Consider the following 6,000-nt stretch of genomic DNA (forward strand, 5'->3'; position numbering starts at 1 on the left):
TTGCAGGAAGCCATCGCTCTCATCCTCGGCTTCCACAAATTCTTTAAACGCATCATGCGGGTTCTGGAACCGGAGTACTAGTTAGCGGTCTTTCCCATGCCCGCTGCTCTGCTATCCGGAGTTGCTTCTCTCTCTCTTCCCTTGCAGTGATGAAGCTATCCACCTGGTGCATGGTGGCCTGTGCCAGCTCTATGGAGGGATTCTCTCCATAAAATGCCAGCCTGCGTTCCACCTCTCTGTTGAACCCTGACTCTCTGGTTTCTGTAGCCATACTGCGTGCCCGGTCTCCCTCGGTCAGTTCAGCAATTGGCACGGCCTTCGCTTTATCGCTGGCTATCTGCCCTCTCGCTTCCAGCAATTCCTTTAATGTTGTCCGTTTTATTCCAGCAAAGTTCGTCTCCATTCACAGTTCCATCAAACGACCTGTTCTCTGCACGAACCGCTGCTGCAAGGCTTGAATCCCGCCGCTGCCACCAATTGTTGCGGAGCTCCAAGACATACCATCAGTATCTCCACCTAAACCCCCTTGTAGCTGAAGAAGCAGGTCAATGTCCAGAGACAATTCCCCCAGTGACTGACGACACACAGTTTGGGAGTTACTGACGTCACTAGGCATGGCGCACCTGGATTCAAACCCCCAACAGCCTCATTTACATACAATACATAGATTACTATAGTACAAGGACGGGGGGTCAGACAATAGTGAGGGCTGATAGGAGGTTGAGGGGGGACGCGGCAGCTGGTTTACACAGGTCTCCCAGTGTCCCTGGGACACCACCCTGATCATGGGAAACAATGGAACAGGAAAAGGGGGGGGGCACGAACAGCCGAACATAAAATAATATAAAAGAGTCCATCTGTTACACCGTCATATGGTTTCCTGACAATGTACTGCCATGCGGTGCTCATATAATGAATAGGCCGTGTATAAGGGGTCAGTGGGGGCTGTGTATACAGGGTACGCTATGTATATTGGGGTTGGACTGTGTATATGAAGTATGCTGTGTATATGGGGGGCTGTGTATACAGGGGGGGGGCTGTGTATACAGAAGGGGCTGTGTATATACAAGGGGGGCTGTGTATACAGGGAGGGTTGTGTATACAGGTGGGGCTTTGTATACGTGGGGGCTGTGTATATGGGGGGGCTTTATATACAGGGGGGGCTGTGTATACAGGGAGGCTATGTATACAGGGGGGCTGTGTATACAGGGAGGCTGTGTATACAGGGGGGCTGTGTATACAGGGGGGCTTTGTATACAGGGGGGCTGTGTATACAGGGGGCTGTGTATACAGGGGGGGCTGTGTATACAGGGGGGACTGTGTATACAGTGGGGGCTGTGTAAAAAAGAGGACTGTGTATCCAGAAGGGGCTGTGTATACAGGGGAGGCTGTGTATACCTGGAGGGCTGTGTATACAGGTGGGGATTTGTATACAGGGGGCTGTGTATAAAGGGGGGCTGTGTATATACAGGGGGGCTGTGTATATAAGGGGGCTGTGTATACAGGGGAGGCTGTGTATACCTGGAGGGCTGTGTATACAGGTGGGGCTTTGTATATAGGGGAGGCTGTGTATACAGGGGGGCTGTGTATATGGGGGGCTGTGTATACAGGGGGGACTATGTATACAGGGAGGGCTGTGTATACAGGGGGGCTTTATATACAGGGGTGCTGTGTATACAGGGGGGCTGTGTATACGGGGAAGGGGGGTGGCGAAACCAACCTTGCCACGGTGTTTTGGAGGGGGCTGTTTGAAGGCCTCTTGCCTCAGGATTATGGCCCATAGTAACTTGAAAGGAGAAGACAGACCGGCCGCACAGCTTAAATCTGTCTGTAGAATTGTATTTTATGTTATTATGCGTTCGGTTAGATTGTATGTTATGTGAGGGCACCCAGATAGCTAATATCATTGTATTTGTGTATTCTGAGTGCCATTCGCCTAATGATATGCACTCAGACTTGAGCTATCTGGGGATATGTTACATGTCTGTGTTTGCTGTGGGGGTGTGACATTGTGTGTTTAACTGGTGATGTCTGTCCTGTTGTCTCCACATGTGTATTGGCGATCTCCCTTTGTCCTGAGAGATAATTGGATTGCCTTCGGTTGTCTCTGGGACAGAGAGGAGGAAACCATGATGCATTGTGGGGATGTGTTGTATCTGTTCTGTATTTGCAAAACTGTAATAAAAACCAGGCTGGGTGTGCCAGCACATCAGACCACTGCTGACCCTCAACACGGAGCCTTGTCTCGTTATTGGGGGGATTCCCTGTATGCTGTTGGAGACTGATTGCCAGGAGTGTAAGCTGACTGTACGCTTTTCCTGTTTGTCTGCTGACAGCTATTTGCGAGGTTCCAGTTTGGAGTGCTATTTTGTATCCAGTTCGGGAGGTTGGTGTTCTGCAGTAGCTGTGCCTGTCTCTCGGAAAGGGGCATATCGCCTAAACGGATTTTAACCCCTTGTCTGCTGTGTATACAGAAGGGGCTGTGTATATGCAGGGGGGCTGTGTATACCTGGAGGGCTGTGTATACAGGTGGGGATTTGTATACAGGGGGCTGTGTATATAAGGGGGCTGTGTATACAGGGGGGCTGTGTATACAGGGGAGGCTGTGTATACCTGGAGGGCTGTGTATACAGGTGGGGCTTTGTATATAGGGGGGCTGTGTATACAGGGAAGGCTGTGTATATGGGGGGCTGTGTATACAGTGGGGGCTGTGTATATGCAGGGGGGCTGTGTATACCTGGAGGGCTGTGTATACAGGTGGGGCTTTGTATACAGGAGGCTGTGTATATAAGGGGGCTGTGTATACAGGGGGGGCTGTGTATACAGGGGAGGCTGTGTATACCTGGAGGGCTGTGTATGCAGGTGGGGATGTGTATATAAGGGGGCTGTGTATACAGGGGAGGCTGTGTATACAGGGGGGCTGTGTATACAGGGGGGCTGTGTATACAGGGGGGGCTGTGTATACAGGGGGGCTGTGTATAAGGGTACTCTCCCTGTGCGGTGATGTCAGACTCCAGGACGCTTCAATAAACCAGAGATTTGTAGCCTCCAGGAGAAATTCTTAAATCCTTGAATATTAATAACCCAAGTGTGAGATTATAGGGTGCGCCCGCCCGGCGGGTGACTGCAGGCGCCAACACGACCGCTATAACCGAGGACTGCAGGCATCAACACGACCGCTATAACCGAGGACTGCAGGCACCAACACGACCGCTATAACCGAGGACTGCAGGCATCAACACGACCGCTATAACCGAGGACTGCAGGCACCAACACGACCGCTATAACCGAGGACTGCAGGCACCAACACGACCGCTATAACCGAGGACTGGGCCCCAAACATCTCACCCACCCCAAATCGGGCAATCCTGAAATCTGAACTGTTGAGAGGACAGAACACTCCGCCCTGAGTTCCCCATAATAATCCTTTGTGTAATCCTCCCGTCACTGCAGCAGTAGGTACAGTCTGTTCCCTCTCGCCCTGCACCCTCCATTCCTGGCTCTCGCCCTGCACCCTCCATTCCTGGCTCTCGCCCTGCACCCTCCATTCCTGGCTCTCACCCTCCTCGCCCTGCACCCTCCATTCCTGGCTCTCGCCCCGCACCCTCCATTCCTGGCTCTCGCCCTGCACCCTCCATTCCTGGCTCTCGCCCTGCACCCTCCATTCCTGGCTCTCGCCCCGCACCCTCCATTCCTGGCTCTCGCCCCGCACCCTCCATTCCTGGCTCTCGCCCTGCACCCTCCATTCCTGGCTCTCGCCCTGCACCCTCCATTCCCGGCTCTCGCCCTGCACCCTCCATTCCTGGCTCTCGCCCCGCACCCTCCATTACTGGCTCTCGCCCTGCATCCTCCATTCCTGGCTCTCGCCCCGCACCCTCCATTCCTGGCTCTCGCCCTGCACCCTCCATTCCTCACTCTTGCCCTGCATCCTCCATTCCTGGCTCTCGCCCCGCACCCTCCATTCCTGGCTCTCGCCCTGCACCCTCCATTCCTGGCTCTCGCCCTGCACCCTCTTATCCTGGCTCTCGCCCTGCAGCCTCCATTCCTGGCTCTCGCCCCCTGCACCCTCTATTCCTGGCTCTCACCCTGCACCCTCTATTCCTGGCTCTCACCCTGCACCCTCTTATCCTGGCTCTCGCCCTGCACCCTCCATTCCTGGCTCTCGCCCTGCACCCTCTATTCCTGGCTCTCGCCCCGCATCCTCCATTCCTGGCTCTTACCCTGCACCCTCCATTCCTGGCTCTCGCCCTGCACCCTCCATTCCTGGCTCTCGCCCCGCACCCTCCATTCCTTGCTCTCGCCCTGCACCCTCCATTCCTGGCTCTCGCCCTGCACCCTCTTATCCTGGCTCTCGCCCTGCACCCTCCATTCCTGGCTCTCGCCCTGCACCCTCCATTCCTGGCTCTCGCCCTGCACCCTCCATTCCTGGCTCTCGCCCCGCACCCTCCATTCCTTGCTCTCGCCCTGCACCCTCCATTCCTGGCTCTCGCCCTGCACCCTCTTATCCTGGCTCTCGCCCTGCACCCTCCATTCCTGGCTCTCGCCCTGCACCCTCCATTCCTGGCTCTCGCCCTGCACCCTCCATTCCTGGCTCTCGCCCTGCACCCTCTTATCCTGGCTCTCGCCCTGCACCCTCCATTCCTGGCTCTCGCCCTGCACCCTCCATTCCTGGCTCTCGCCCTGCACCCTCCATTCCTCACTCTCGCCCTGCACCCTCCATTCCTGGCTCTCGCCCTGCACCCTCTTATCCTGGCTCTCGCCCTGCACCCTCCATTTCTGGCTCTCGCCCTGCACCCTCCATTCCTGGCTCTCGCCCTGTACCCTCCATTCCTCACTCTCGCCCTGCACCCTCCATTCCTCACTCTCGCCCTGCACCCTCCATTCCTCACTCTCGCCCTGCACCCTCCATTCCTCACTCTCGCCCTCCTCGCCCCGCACCCTCCATTCCTGGCTCTCGCCCTCCTCGCCCTGCACCCTCCATTCCTCACTCTCGCCCCGCACCCTCCATTCCTGGCTCTCACCCTCCTCGCCCTACACCCTCCATTCCTCACTCTCGCCCTCCTCGCCCCGCACCCTCCATTCCTCACTCTCGCCCTCCTCGCCCCGCACCCTCCATTCCTCACTCTCGCCCTCCTCACCCTCCATTCCTGGCTCTCGCCCTCCTCGCCCCGCACCCTCCATTCCTCACTCTCGCCCTCCTCGCCCCGCACCCTCCATTCCTCACTCTCGCCCTCCTCGCCCCGCACCCTCCATTTCTGGCTCTCGCCCTGTACCCTCCATTCCTCACTCTCGCCCTGCACCCTCCATTCCTGGCTCTCGCCCTGCACCCTCCATTCCTCACTCTCGCCCTGCACCCTCCATTCCTGGCTCTCGCCCTGCACCCTCTTATCCTGGCTCTCGCCCTGCACCCTCCATTTCTGTCTCTCGCCCTGCACCCTCCATTCCTGGCTCTCGCCTTGCACCCTCCATTCCTCACTCTCGCCCCGCACCCTCCATTCCTGGCTCTCGCCCTGAACCCTCCATTCCTCACTCTTGCCCCGCACCCTCCATTCCTGGCTCTCGCCCAACACCCTCCATTCCTGGCTCTCGCCCCGCACCCTCCATTCCTGGCTCTCGCCCTGCACCGTCCATTCCTCACTCTTGCCCTGCACCCTCCATTCCTGGCTCTCGCCCTGCACCCTCCATTCCTGGCTCTCGCCCCGCACCCTCCATTCCTGGCTCTCGCCCCGCACCCTCCATTCCTGGCTCTCGCCCGGCACCCTCCATTCCTCACTCTTGCCCTGCACCCTCCATTCCTGGCTCTCGCCCTGCACCCTCCATTCCTGGCTCTCGCCCCGCACCCTCCATTCCTGGCTCTCGCCCCGCACCCTCCATTCCTGGCTCTCGCCCCGCACCCTCCATTCCTGGCTCTTGCCCTGCACCCTCCATTCCTGGCTCTCGTCCCGCACCCTCCATTCCTGGCTCTCGCCCCGCACCCTCCATTCCAGGCTCTCGCCCCGC

General features: G+C 57.6%; 2 pseudogenes; both read right to left on the minus strand.

The window, feature by feature from the left end:
- Positions 1–3,500: 3,500 nt before the first annotated feature.
- On the minus strand, positions 3,501–4,043 carry LOC122922436 (annotated as a pseudogene).
- A 173-nt stretch (positions 4,044–4,216) lies between these two features.
- On the minus strand, positions 4,217–4,693 carry LOC122922437 (annotated as a pseudogene).
- Between the last annotated feature and the right edge of the window lie 1,307 nt (positions 4,694–6,000).

This window comes from Bufo gargarizans, unplaced genomic scaffold, assembly GCF_014858855.1.
Source record: "Bufo gargarizans isolate SCDJY-AF-19 unplaced genomic scaffold, ASM1485885v1 fragScaff_scaffold_35_pilon, whole genome shotgun sequence".
In the NCBI taxonomy this organism is placed as follows: Eukaryota; Metazoa; Chordata; class Amphibia; order Anura; family Bufonidae; genus Bufo; species Bufo gargarizans.